The sequence below is a fragment of the Schistocerca serialis genome, chromosome 6 (genome assembly GCF_023864345.2).
Source record: "Schistocerca serialis cubense isolate TAMUIC-IGC-003099 chromosome 6, iqSchSeri2.2, whole genome shotgun sequence".
In the NCBI taxonomy this organism is placed as follows: Eukaryota; Metazoa; Arthropoda; class Insecta; order Orthoptera; family Acrididae; genus Schistocerca; species Schistocerca serialis.
In genome coordinates this window covers 698,802,955-698,818,281 of record NC_064643.1, presented here as the reverse complement: position 1 = coordinate 698,818,281, position 15,327 = coordinate 698,802,955, and the positions used below count along the sequence as shown (strand labels likewise).

General features: G+C 43.2%; 1 protein-coding gene across 1 annotated transcript in view; it reads left to right on the top strand.

The window, feature by feature from the left end:
• Positions 1–15,327, top strand: part of LOC126485037 (lachesin-like) — an 897,349-nt gene that overhangs the window by 569,632 nt on the left and 312,390 nt on the right. The window lies entirely within an intron of this gene.

The following is a 15,327-nucleotide window of genomic DNA, read 5'->3' as shown; positions in this document are numbered from 1 at the left end:
TTGAGAATTGTACTACTTATCGAGTAATCGAATTCGAACGGACTTCTTTTGGAACTCATGTGGATCACCTCACACTTTTCGTTATTTAGCGTCAACTGAAACCCGCCACACCATAGAGCAATTTTTTCTAAATAGCTTTGCAACTGATAGTGGTCTTCCGATGACCTTACTAGACGGTAAATTACAGCATCATCTGCGAACAACCTAAGAGAACTGCTCAGATTGTCACCCAGGTCATTTATATAGATCAGGAACAGCAGAGGTCCGAGGACGCTTCCCTGGGGAACACCTGATATCACTTCAGAGCCTTACTGTACCGATGCAACAAATATTCCAACGTGCAAGGTCACTCTGTGACGATTTTACTCGACGTTTTTATTGCCTTAATCGCACGTACGTACAGTGGATTACTACTTCCTGCAGGGCTAAGCAGCCATCTTGATATCCTCAGTGTACAGATTATGAAATGACTCCATGCGATAAGCTGCATGTTTGTTTTTGTGCCATCGTAACTGAATAGCGTTGAAAACAGTGTCCTCATGACAGCAGACAGTCGTACAGGTGTCGCACATCAAGATGTGCCGCATGAGTATCAATTGACTGCCGGCTATATACGTACTCAACATCGACACATGCGGCAGTTCTTGATGTGTCACACCTGAATGGTTCTCTGTGTTTCCTAAAGAGCGTGCAAAAATGTAACAAGACATAGAGAATGCTCCACTGAACGATTTGAGGTATGGAACCTAGGGTCGGAGAAGCCAGCTTAAGGAGATATGGAAGTAAACTTGTCTACGCTTTGTCTAGCATTACAGTTTCCAGCTTATTTACAACTAGCATGCGAATAAGTTTACACGTTACGTGCTGTTTATTTACACGTGCATTCCTTATTTCCTGCATCGAAACACGGACGACGAGCCTGATAACTAGGAAGTCACTATGCAGGTTTCGTTTACTTTACTTGTTCATAAGGTGGCTCTGTTGTATCGTGTTTAGATTGCCCCCAACAGAACGCGCTATGAATCAACGACAGACCCATCCATTTCCCAGTGCTTTTCAGAGACGTACAGTAAAATACGACGGAACAGCGACTGTACAGTTTCGCAGAACTCACTGACGTGCACCTTGCGTATGGGGAAGTACGTCGCAACGCTCTCGCTGCTGAAATTCTGTACAGGGAACGATTTCCTAACAGGTATCACCCGTCACGAAGAATATTTAATTCTTTCGTTCGACGAATGCGAAATTGGTTCAAATGGCTCTGAGCACTATGAGACTTACCGTGTAAGGCCATCAGTCTCCTAGAACTTAGAACTACTTAAACCTAACTAACCTAAGGACATCACACTCATCCATGCCCGAGGCAGGATTCGAACCTGCGACAGTAGCGGTCGTGCGGTTTCAGACTGTAGCGCCTTTAACTGCTTGCCTGAGACTGGTTCGCTGGAAAGAAGAAACGAGGACAACTCGGACACCTTATTTTGAAGAGGAGGTGCTGGAAATTGTTGCAGCGAACCCCACTACAAGCACTTGTCGTACTCCACGTGAAATGAGTGCTGCCTACAACCAGCGTGTGTCGAGTACTCCGTGAACAACGATTACACCCTTATACACGTGCAATGCTTGTGACCGACTTTGCACCAAGGATCGCACTGTGTCAGTGGTTGCTCCAACAATGGATTGGTCGACCGCATTTCCTCCAAATCGTGCTGCTTACTGAAAAGGCATCCTCTGATAATGATGGTATTACTAACAGCAGGAATAGCCCTACGTGGGATGAGGAAAACCCTCAAGCTGTAGTAGAGTCACAACATCAAGTACGTTTTGCTGTGCACATTTGCACAGGCATTGTAGGCAACAATGTCATCGCGGCCATACCTTCTACCTGGCTGTCTGAAGGGCCACCTGTACTTGTGGCTCGTGCAGTATTCCACCTGAGTTGTTGGAGAACAGTACCCTTGGCTGTTAGTGAGAGGATGTGTATATAACATGACGGTGTACCGCCTCATGTCGGTGTCGATGTCAGCAACCTGTATTTCCTGGCCGCTAGACTGGAAGGGAAGCTTCTATTCCATGGACCTGAATCCCCTTGATTATTTCCTATGGGGATATCTAAAGACACTTTTGTATGAGACCCCAGTGGATGAGTAGACGGAATTAGTTGCCAGAACTGTAGCTGCCTAAGATGTGATTCGAAACACACCAGAGATATTTGTCAGGGTGCGTCAGAATCTTGTTTGCCGATGTCCTGCCTGCATTGAGGCTGGTGGCCGTCAGTTTCAGCACTTTTATAAGATACGGTACAAATGGTACATTCATTGTATCAATGAGGGTATCTGGCATTAACAAATGTAAATAAAAAAGTGCATAGTAGTGTTATTTTATTCCTATTATCTCGTTAAGCTAGCTTTCCCGACCCCAGGTCACCTACTTCAAGTTGTTCAGTGGAACATCCTCTATGGCCTGCTGAGTTTTTGCACGCTCTTACGGAAACACCCTGTGTATATAATCATGCGAGAGACGTGCACCAAGTTTTGATGTGCTACACCTGAATGACTCTCTGTTGCCACGAGGGCATTGTTATATATTGTAATGCTTTAGCCTCTTTTCATCATGACTCGACAACGATAGTACAAACACAAATGTACTGTTTATCGCACAGCACGATTTCATAACCCGTACACTGAGGATCTGAAGAAGGCAGATTAGTCCTGCCGAAACTACAAGTAGTGTACCTACATGCGATCAAGGCAGTAAAAACTTCACATCTCGAACTTTCTTGAGACTGGATGCATTATCACTCTCCAGCCAATTATGTCAGGTATTTATGATATATGTATAAATTTGATACAAGGCTCCCTTGTCCAGAAACAAGCGAGTCCAAAGGTACATGGGAAAATCTACTCACGTTAAGCCTCAGCTTCATGCTGCACTCGAGCTGAGGGCCACGCCTTCAAAATCCTCATCACGACGTACGCAATTCCCCCTGAATAGTCGCCAGTACCCTCAGATAATTTCCCCTGTTGATGGACTTCAACAGCGCACATAACTTGATGTCAGAAAGACCCAAAGTTGTAGGTATACACTACAGTAATAATAAATTTTAACGTACCTCCACAACTACATTTACGACAGTTGTTCAAAAGGGTATAAATAGTTTCCCCCTAGCGTCAATGCGCGAGCGGCAGCTGCAAGCATAAGTGTGTCCTTCCCTTTCTAACATCTCCAGCGTCCTTTCTTGGGTGTTGCAGACAGTGGCAGCTGGTGATCATGTGCTAATATTCTACAACACCTGTGAATATCGCACTTAAATTATGCTATTTCTATACGAATGTGAGCCAGAAATATCACTAAAATTACACCATTTCTCTTCCAATATGTTCTGGCGTGCAAACAAAAAAAGATGAAAACATCTTTTGTAGCGCTCTCTCTGTGATAACTACAAACCACATTGTCGAGTACTGAAATGATTTTAGTGGCGCTTCTATCGACAGAGAAAAGGGATGCAGCAGTCTCTGTTCAGCTGCACATACTCTAATGTGACGTCATCTCTGACGACACTAATAGTAGAGCAATATTTGCAGCTCACGCCAATAGAGGCTGGAATGAAAGTAGCACGTGGTCTAGTAATGTCAAAACCACGCCATCTAAGCTCGAGCCAAGCAACTATTGCGAAGTCAAAATTGGGTGGCCAATCAAAAAAGAAGCGCTGTTTTTCACTCACTTGCAGGTTTGTATTACTAACTTTGTTTTTGGCGCATTGGACGTGTATCAGAAACACATTCCCCTCTACACGATTTATTTTAATTAAATGTCACTAAAAGCCTTCAGGAGTTGCTAAAATAAATAATTATATTGTTAAATGCTTCTATTCAGCGTGGTCGTATGGTTTAAGACGTCGAGGCATGGACATGAAGGAAGTAGGATCCATCGCTTTGTAGGCTAATACATTTTTCTGTTCCTTCTTGTTTGTAACAGATTTTGGGATCAGCAGTGACATTTGTATTCTTCTTTACCATAATTAGTTCGCCGTTCTCTTCCGAATATGTCGTGAATTCTGAGGTTGTGATTAGGTAGAAGACCAATGTTGGGCGTTTCAACACCAAAGTTATACACAAAATTTTGCGGCAGGAAAAAGCGACGTATGAACTTCATTTTCCGTTACTGAGTGATTACTACTATTTATTTCAATATGTTTTTGTGAATTTCTTTCCCTTTTTTTTGTAATAGTATACCACTTTGTTAAAATTTGCACCAGCTGACTGTGGTCACAGGCAACGAGAATTCTTGCCTGATCCTCTTCAGCCTCGACAGGCGTACCGAATACAATGCTTCTCTCATGACTCCACAAGAAGAAAGGAAGTCGGGTGAGATCAGGTGCAGTTGCTGGCCACGAAACAGGACCACCTCTGTCTCTTCACTTTTCAGGCAGTGTCTGATTCAGGTGTACACGAACCCTCAGTACAAAGTGGTTGACCGATAATAAATGCAATGTGTTCCAGAAAGCTGGGTAGCATGTCTCTCACATAAGATGGTTACACTGGTGCAGTTATGCGGGGAGGAAGAAGAAACGGGCCTCATTCGTGATCATTAACTATGCATGCCCATTTGTTGACTCATAATCTTTGTTGGTGGCTCTTCACAACTGTACCGGGAGATTTTCATCGTCTCTTGTGAAACACGCATCATCCGCGTACGTATGTGCATATGTATGCAAGAGAGGTCGGTTGCAAGGCTCTGCAAGAACCATTGGCTCAACACAACACGAGGTCCGAAGTCAGCAGAAGTCCAAGCATGCACTTTCTGTGGATGGTAGAGTTGTAGCTTCATTTCCCGTAATACTGGTCACACAGTACTCTGCGAAACGTTCATTTCAGGTGGGACCCACAGAGTGCTGATTGCAGGTGTATCATCCGCTCGAGCAAGCACTGGATCTTGTAAGTCTCGAGAGTCTGTGAGGTTTGTCATCCTCTTCGGTCGTTGCACTGTAGTATCGGTTACCCTTCTCCACTCAATCGTTGGAACAATTTTGGAAACATGTTGTGAGCCGGATATCTTCTACGCGGACCTTTCAAATTTTCTGCTGCATCCATTTGCCTCGCCATACACGAAAATCACGCCTGAAAATTCCATCACTGGTTAGGGCTGATCGACGTTAGTACTTCATCTTGTAAGCACAGACTGCAGTCTGCTACAGTACAGAAATTGTACACCTGCACAGCTCGTATCAGTGCACAGTATGCCGCCTGCATTGGAGTAATTAAGTTAATATCCCAGCCTCTATACCCAAGTGCTCGTCAGGGTTGCCTACCCTACAGTCATAGCAAGAACAGGGTCGGTACATTTACAGTATTTCACATTCAGAGGTATCAGCACCATTTTCACTTACAGCATTGGAGTCGGTTGTATCCGGATAGGGTCCCTTACCTTTAGATTGATAAGTTTACCGTTCTCCATCATTGCTGAATGCTTGTAACTTTATCATGGAATCACCTTGTATGTGAAAAGACAAAATGTCAAGCACTGTTAACTGTTATCACAAAACGATGTGCATCTTTTTGAAGATAACTTCCTTCTGTCCCAAAAGCTGAGAAGCTTTTCTGATACCACAAAACTGTAATGGTATGCTCATAACTACAAAAAGTAATAAGACAGAATTTCCAGGGAACAGGCTAGTTCTAAGAGGAACTAAAAAAGTTTTTGTTTCAAGTACCATTAACACTGATATACTTCCTTTGGTACAACAGTAATATTATATCTAGTAGAACTGTAGTCAACAAGAATCATTTCTCATACATTTCAAATTTTGTACAAGAGTGTAAAAAAGTAATTCAAGAAAAAACCTATTAATATTGACATCTGTTTCTTACAAAACTCCATTCTTGGGATCAAATATTGCTAAGTTCGCTACGGAACTCACTTTGATGTTGAGAAGTGAACGACAACATCGTAAGCCGCTCTTTCCCTTGTTTGCAAAGACGTGGCTGGTCTTTCAGGTGAAGAACGAGATGCCATACATTAGCCACGGTCATGCCTCTTTTAAAGCTATTCACATTTTTTCATTCTTCTGCATCAGATTAAGAATTTTCGATGGCTATTGAACATGGCTGAGTATGACACGCTTCGATCACACTGCATTTGCACATCTTACACAGCTGAATTGACAACAGAAGTCAGCTATACGCACTGAAATTATATGGAACGAGTTCGTAGCTTGAGCTGACCCGAAATTCTTGTGTAAATCTTGCGGAACGAAGGCCTGGCTTACCTTCCCTTCGTTTCTCCGTAACTGCTAAATCTCTGTCGCAGATTAGTAAGCTGCGTCCTGCCAGAAAAGTTTGTGTGTTGTCTCTTCAGACAGTTCCATTCTTCCCAGGAATATCATGAAAAACTAAATGGAAGAGGACTTGGATATTTCAAATATTTGCCCCGTGATTTGACACTCGGAAAAAGATTAGGAACATGCAACAGAGCACTAAGAATACAGTAGCACTGACAACGGTTTTTGTGAAAAATAGCGTTTTCTTACTTAGCTTCCTAATTTACTGGCCAACGGCCCTATCGCAGTAGTTCCCGTCAAATCACCGAAGTTAAGCGCTGTCGGGCTTCGATAGGATTTGGATGAGTGACCGTCCGGGCGTGCCGAGCGCTGTTGGCTAGCGGCGTGCACTTAGCTCTTCTGCGGCCAAGTGAGGAGATACTTGTCTGAGGAGTATCAGCTCCGGTCATGAAAGCACACAGCGGCCAATAAGCCTCCATATTCGCATCCAGTGACGTCTATCGCCTAAAGATGACACGGCGGTCGGTCGGTACCGTTGCCCATTTCGAGACCTGTTCCGACGGAGTTTCCCTAATATATTTAAAATCTGACCAGGATTGTGTCATGAACCCGGAACCAAGCATTAGCGAAGTAATGTTCTTGCCATCTCCCGTTAAATTCGGAGTTCTTGCTTACAGTCCTGATACAGCTCACAGTTATGATTTGTCAGTTAGTTCCAGAAACATCCCTGCTTCCGAGGCATACTGCAATATTGTACTTGATTAGTTACCCTTCTCTTTCCTCCATTATAGAGTGTTGCTTGGATGCTGAGTGTGTATGTATCATATTACCAATCCAAAGCATTGGGATTAGATCATCAATCGATCTCTTTTTCTGTAACCTTCCACTTGTTTTACTTCTGGCACGATTTGTTAATTGGAAAACTCCAAAGCTGCGCCGTCGTTAGCAGTCCACTTTAATGTATGCCATCCTGTAATAGGGTAGGTATGTCAGTTGGAAGAAGGAAACGACACACCACATCCAACAATAACACACGCACCAATGTGAAGTGCATTTCAAACCAATGTTCAAGTTGAGGACAGCTGAGGTTACACAGGGTGAATATTAAGAAAGAGGGAAACTATTGGAGATGAGTCCTGACAGGAAAATTGACACAAAAGTTCTTCTCAATCTCTGTCCTGAAATTGTGGGTGAGTCTACAGTTAATCAGTTCCTATTGGCACATTACGTTACACTTTACATTGTATTAATTTATTTTATATTACAAAAGATGTTCAAAGCTGCCGCCGTGCTCTCCAGTGCAAGGGTTTGCATCATAGATTGCCTCAAGCTTTAAAATGTGACAGGCTGTAGCCCAATAGCGTCTCAGGCTACAAGCACACAATGTTAGAGGGTTTGCACATCAGAAACTGGTTCAGCACACAAATAACATTCCAGATGCTTTCACCAGTAAATCTCAAGGGTGTTAATATCCGGCAATCGAAGTACCCAGGCATAAGGGCGTCCTCGTCCTATCCACACCCCGAAGAATATGTTTTGAGGTGTTGACGAACGTTGAAATCGAAGTGGGCTGCTGCTCTATCATCCATCAGCTATATTATCTTTTTTACAATTACACTAAATTGGCATTCTTCAGCAAAAGAGGCAGAGTGTTCCGCATGGCTTCCAGACGCGTGTGTCTGTTAAAGTAAAACGGCAAACCAAATGATCCAAGTAGGTGCTGATACTTCACCAAAGAAGATAAAGTATTCCAGAATCCTAATCGAGAATAACTGCCAATATAACAGGGCAGAGAGCACGCCAGCAAGGTTCCTTTCACATTATGCTCAGTCACAAGCCTCATAGTTAGCAATCATATACAACCGATTGCTAGACGAAATATCCGTTACAGAAGACTGGAAAGTTGCACAGGCCACACCAATATTCGAGAACGGAATAGGAGTAATACGCTCAATTACATACCCATATCTGTAGCGTTGATCTGCAGTAGGATTTTGGAACATATTCTGTCTTCGAACATAGTGAATTATCTCGAAGAAATCGATATATTGACAAATAATGAGCATCTACTTTGACCATTTGGTTTACCGTTTTACTTCAACGGAGACACGCTTGTGGAAACCTTGGAGAACACTCCGCCTCTTTTGCTAGAGAATGTGCGTTTAGCGCTTCACCAAAGAAGACGAAGCATTCCAGAATTCTAATCGAGAATAACTGCCAATATAACAGTCCAGATAGCATACTAGTAAGGTTCCTTTCAGAGTATGCTGAGTCAGAAGCCTCATATTTAGCAATCTTATACAACCGATCGCTAGACGAAATGTCCGTACCGAAAGTTACGTAGGTCGCACCAATATTCAAGAATGGAAATAGGATTAATTGTGAAATACAACTAGGTGTTTATTCGCACCAAGTAATGAGTGCTATCGACAGGAGCTTTCAAATTGATTCCATATTTCTAGATTTTCAGAGGGCTTTTGGGCATCGTTCCTCACAAGAGAATTTTAATCAAATTAAGTGCCTATGGAGTATCGTTTCAGTTGTGGGACTGGATCCCTTGGATCCGAAAATTTCCTTGCAAAAAGGTACAGACATAATAATAATCGACGGAAAATCAATGAGTAAAACACATGTAATATCAGGCGATCCCAAGGAAGTCTTATAGGCCCTCTGCTGCCCTTAACATAGATAAACGGCTCAGGAGACAATCTGAGAAGTCCCCTTAGATCGTTTGCAAAAGATGTCATTTATTGTCTAGTAAGGTAATCAGAAAATCAGGCAGAATGAAAAATGGCTTGGTCACGATATCTGAATCTTGCGAAAAGTGACTGCTGCCTCTCAATAAGGGAAATAATTAGGTCATCCACATGAATACAAAAAGAAATCGGTTAAATTTCGTTCACATAATAAATCACAGAATTATAAAGGCTTTCAATTGGACTAAATACCTAAGAATTACAGTTAGAAACAACTTAAGTTGAAACGACCACATACATAACGTTTTGTGGAAGATAAACCAAAGACTACGTTTCATTGGCAAAACATTTAGAAGATGCACAAGGTTTGCCGAAGAGACTGCCTTCATCCTTACCAGATAGCATTGAGGGAGGATTTGAAAAAGTTAATAGAAGGACAACTCGTTTTGTATTTTCATGAAACAGAGAAGACAATGTCACGGATTTGATACGAGAGTTTGTAAGATGGTAATATAGGGTCTTCCTAGACTACACTTGTTCGTCCTCTGCTTGGTTATTGCTTGCCGTATGGGATCCTTACCGAAAAATATTGACAGGGGACGCTGAAAAAGTTCAAAGAAGAGCAGCTTGTTTTGTGTTACCGTGAAATACGGGTGAAAATGTCACGGATATGATAAGCGATTTGGAATGGTAATCATTAAAACGAAGGCGCTTTTCATTGCGGCAAGATCTATTCACGAAATTTACATAACCAGTTTCCTCCTCTCAATGTGAAAATAAGATAAAACAGAGCTGAAAGAGAGAGATTTAAGTATTTATTTCTCCCAGGCGCTTTTAGAGACTGGAAAGGTAGAGAAACAGTCTGAAAGTCGTTCGAAGAACACTCTGCCGGGCACTTAATTGGGAATGGTAGAGTGGTCATGTAAATGTAGATGTAGGCGTAAGAAGCTATGTACCGCGAAGTAATCAAACAAATTGTTAAGTTGGGCTAGTCGGTAACGTATTCTGGTTTAGTTATGTTATTGAAACAATTTTCTGTATGTGTACAGCACTAATAACACAAGGCACCGGATTGCAGAATCACGACATACCTTATTGGCATTCTAGGATCGAAAATGACTGTTGCAGGACGAGATTTGGGCCGTTTGTCATACATCTTCAATAGCCAAGTCAAAATTATGCAGTGGTAACTTTCATAAAACACATATTTGTATAGTTATACCCTCAATTAGTTCTTCTGTTTGTTGTGCCTTTGAACTAGATCGGCGCAGGGTAGTCACTGTTATTAACAGGTTTGGCAGGTTTTGTTTAAGAGGTGGTCAGATGCCCTCCCTGGCGCCATATACATTCTAAAAAACAAAAGAAACAATGAGCCGAATGGGATGGACATAGGTAGGTGTGATGTACATGTACAGGCAAACAAATTATTACAATTTCAGAAAAATTGCATGATTTATTTAAGAGGAAGATGTTCGCAAACTGAGCAAGTCAATAAAGCGTTGATACACCTCTAGCCTTTATGCAAGTGGTCACTCGGCTTCACACTGATTGACCGATATCGTGCCAAGATTTCTCCAATTGGTGCATTACATTGTCAAACCCCGAGCTTGTTGCAGTGCACTGGCAATACCGTTCGTCTGCTTCGATCATTAACGTTCCATACATTCTCAATAGGGAGAGATATGGTGACGTTGCTGGACAGTGAAAAGTTGGCAAACTCGAAGACAGTCAAAACAATCGCTGTGTGCGTGTGGGCACCACTTTGCTGAAATGTAAGCCCAGCATGACTTGTCATGAAGGGCAACCGAAGAATGATATAGCACCGTCAGCGTGCCTCTTTGCTGTAAGAGTGCCACGGATGACAATGAAACTGGTCATCGTATGAAAAGAAATGGTACCTCTACATCTACATCTACATGATTACTCTGCAATTCACATTTAAGTGCTTGGCAGAGGGTTCATCGAACCACAATCATACTATCTCTCTACCTTTCCACTCCCGAACAGCGCGCGGGAAAAACGAACACCTAAACCTTTCTGTTCGAACTCTGATTTCTCTTATTTTATTTTGATGATCATTCCTACCTATGTATGTTGGGCTCAACAAAATATTTTCGCATTCGGAAGAGAAAGTTGGTGACTGAAATTTCGTAAATAAATCTCGCCGCGACGAAAAACGTCTTTGCTTTAATGACTTCCATCCCAACTCGCGTACCATATCTATCACACTCTATCCCCTATTACGTTATAATACAAATCGAGCTGCCCTTTTTTGCACCCTTTCGATGTGTTCCGTCAATCGCACCTGGTAAGGATCCCACACCGCGCAGCAATATTCTAACAGAGGATGAACGAGTGTAGTGTAAGCTGCCTTTTTAGTGGACTTGTTACATCTTCTGAGTGTCCTGCTTATGAAACGCAACCTTTGGCTCGCCTTCCCCACAATATTATCTATGTGGTCTTTCCAACTGAAGTTGTTCGTAATTTTAACACCCAGGTACTTAGTTGAATTGACAGCCTTCAGAATTGTACTATTTATCGAGTAATCGAATTCGAACGGATTTCTTTTCGATCACCTCACACTTTTCGTTATTTAGCGTCAACTGCCACCTGCCACACCATACAGCAATCTTTTCTAAATCGCTTTGCAACTGATACTGGTCTTCGGATGACCTTACTAGACGGTAAATTACAGCATAATCTGCGAACAACCTAAGAGAACTGCTCAGATTGTCACCCAGGTCATTTATACAGATCAGGAACAGCAGAGGTCCCAGGACGCTTCCCTGGGTAACACCTGATATCACTTCAGTTTTACTCGATGATTTGCCGTCTATTACTACGAACTGCGACCTTCCTGATAGGAAATCACGAATCCAGTCGCACAACTGGGACGATACCCCGTAGGCCCGCAGCTTGATTAGAAGTCGCTTGTGAGGACCATCATTCTTGGCTGTCGGGACGTACAGCAGGGTACATTCAGGTTGGTATAACACCACTGTCTGGGGCGTCCTCAGACACTACTTCGACGTGAAATCGCATTGACTGAGCAGATATGTCTTCAGTGATAAGTACTGTTTCCAACTGAACGTCGGTGACCAGCGAAGACGTTTTTGGAGAAGCCAGGGACAGCGGTAGGGTACCAACCTGACTGTCGGCCTCTGTATGGCCCAACAACCAGGAGTGATGCCCTGGTATGCCATTTCTTCTCATAGTAGAATCCGTTAGGTTTTCATCAGTGGCATCCTTACATCACAATCATGTGTGTAGGTAACATGGAGCATCGTTGTTTGGTAAAATGAAGTCCATGAATGTCTGCAAACGATCTCCAGGATATCCTATGGCCCACAACGTTTCCCCTCATGGCAAGCCATCCTGGACTTTCTTTTCAACAAAGTGCAGTCCATGAAAGGCAAAGATCCCGGGTTCGAGTCCAAGTCTGGCCGATAGCTTCAATCTTCCAGGAAGTTTCCAATAATAGTCCTCTTAGGCACTAGGCGAGTAGATGCTGAGATCTTGGGTAGGGGAGTATGTCCTTATTGATTTCAATGACTGCATAATCGCAAGACAGTCATGACGTTCTGACGTGTGCGAGCAGAAGTATTACCATAGTTTCGATGGAACATCATCCTACTGCTGTCAAATACGTTATCTTTCCATGCACACAGACTGTACAGGTCAGTCGGATCCCCCTACATACTAGTCCCGGACGCTGTGACGGTTCTAGGCGTTTCAGTCTGGAATCCTGCCTCGGGCATGAATGTGTGTGATGTCCTTAGGTTAGTTAGGTTCAAGTAGTTCTAAGTCAGGGGGACTGGTGGCATCAGATGTTAAGTCCCATAGTGCTCAGAGCCATTTGAATTTGTACATACTGGTCTTACGCGACCCGCTACACCTTTAGAAAGCCTCAGCGGCATTGTATAGAGATAAATTTTAGCTAGAGACTACAATTTTCAAGTTATTAAAGAAAAACGTATTTCAAAGTCACTCTTGTGAGTTTTTCTTGAATAACTGGAAAAGTGCTGCCTCTGGCGAAATCGTATCCCAGTACAAATTATAATTATCTTAAATTTTCTACAAAAAAGTTCTGCTCATTTTTTTTCTGTGGGGCTAATAGTTGACATGTTGCGAGGGAGAGAGTATGAGATTTCACTTGAGATATTTGAAGGTGTTGCGGGTTGCATGAAACCCACAGGTTGGGACAGCTTAATCACGCTGTAGATGGCAATACTCCTGCCCCCTTCGTGTGGTTCCGGGCTAATAATTTGCGTATCGATAGTGTTGATTTTGAAAGTTAGGAGTACGTTCACAGAAGAAAACGTACAGGCCCTAAGACGGAAGCAGTTAATAATAGTCGCAGTTAGCTGCTGCTTAGCGGTACACAGGATTCGCCGTGTTGGGGCCGGTAGTCGTGCCGGCCGTGTCACAGCCGCGGCTGCGTGTTTACGGAGTGCCGGCCTGCCCCACTGCGGATGTCCTGCGAGCCCGGTGGGCGGCTGCCCGCGCTACACGCGCCGGCCCAGCGCCCCTGTCTGCCATGCAAACTGCATGCCGGGTCCGAGTCCACCCTCCTCCACACTACACCGCGCACACCCCCTCCCCCGCCTGCTACAGACAAGTAGGAGGCGGTCTCTCTGTACCACCGGGTTTCCCCTCCACGTACCATCAGCTGAGCTTTGAACCGACTACTCTACCAGGGGCAGCTACAGTAAGGGCAATAATGACACGGGCGTGTGCAGAATCTTATCATTGGCTAGGCAGTTTCAAAGACATGGTGGAACACAAGCTTTTGGCGGTTTCCTTCGTCATCGTTGCAGATGACTAGTATGTACTAGCAAGAAATTAATAGCTCCAAGTAATTACAGCTAATTTGCGCAGAGTGTACAGGTAACACCATCTGCCTCTACATTTACATATCTATTCCGCAAACCACTGTACACCGCTGCCATTAGCTGCATTGCCTTATTTCTTTCCTATTCCACACTGAACGTTGGATAAATTTACATTCTATATACCTTTCTCTTATCTTATCTCTATAACCATGCGCGAGCAATACAGGCTGACCCAGAAGTCCGCTAACATTTGGAAATTTATTATTTCAAGGATTAACGTAGACAGAAAGGTAAAAATTGACATACATACGTTAAATGACATGGGGTGCACAAAATGTTGAACTGATGGCGCTTCGTATGGTACAAAAGCAATATATTACGTAAAAACCGGTTTTTTGCGACGTCAGTGTTCTTTATACCAAATGCTCAACATGTCGGCCGTCATTAATCAAAAGTATCTGTAGTCCAGACACAATGTTGCGGCCAGCACTGTCCAACATTTCAGTAGGTATGGTGAGCAACTGCCGTCGGATGTTGCCATTTAACATCCTTAATGAGGTCAGACGTCCGCGTTGGACCTGCAAATCCTAGTAACCCCACAAACCAATAATCACACTGATTGAAGTCTGGTGACCTGGGAGGTCAAAGCATGACGGAAGCGGCGGCTCAGCACGTGATCCTCGCCAAACGATGTCGAGAACAGATCTTTCACACTTGCAGCTATAAGGGATGCAGCGCCATCCAGCACACAAATCGTACAGCAGGTATTTATCAGGCAGGTTAGAGGTGACCTGACTTACTCTGTCACTTAAGCTCTTTTCATGCACGATTCTCATGCGTCATCGCCGACGTGTTGCTATCCACCGTCATTTTTTCGCCAGTATTGCACTAGCTTTTGGTTTCAATAAAACTCCATGTTAATTCAGACATGTGTGTCAGTCTTTACCACTCTGCCTGAATGATACCCTGAATCAGTGCATTTTTAAACGTTAACGGGCTTTTGGGTCACCCTGCACAATGATGGCAACATAATAGTCGTACAGTATTCTTCTATTACGAGTTCTCCTAATTATCTCGAGAGAGTGTCGTTTTTCTTTTTTGGTTCCCGTTTAATTTTCCCGAGCATTTCCGTTACACTTGCGTATCGTTCACACCGACCTGTTACGTTCTAATACCGTGACTCTGCTTTCGTTTTAGTCTATTGCAATGTCTATTTAACAAGGACTCCAAATATTGGACTAATATTCTAGAACTGGTCGCACTAGCGTCTTGTCTGCAGTTTGCGTAAAAATGCTACACATTTCCCCATAACCCTTCCCACAAATTTAAGTCTTCCATTCGCCTTCTCTAGCACTGATATTGCGTCATCGTCGTATCTGATACACCTTCATAGTATTATAGTTCAATATTTACACGATATGATATGCTCTAGATGCTCACCACTAATCATGTGATGAGATTCTTTAAGGTCCTTTTTGTTTGTTACATGTGTTATCATACATTTATTCATATTGAAAGA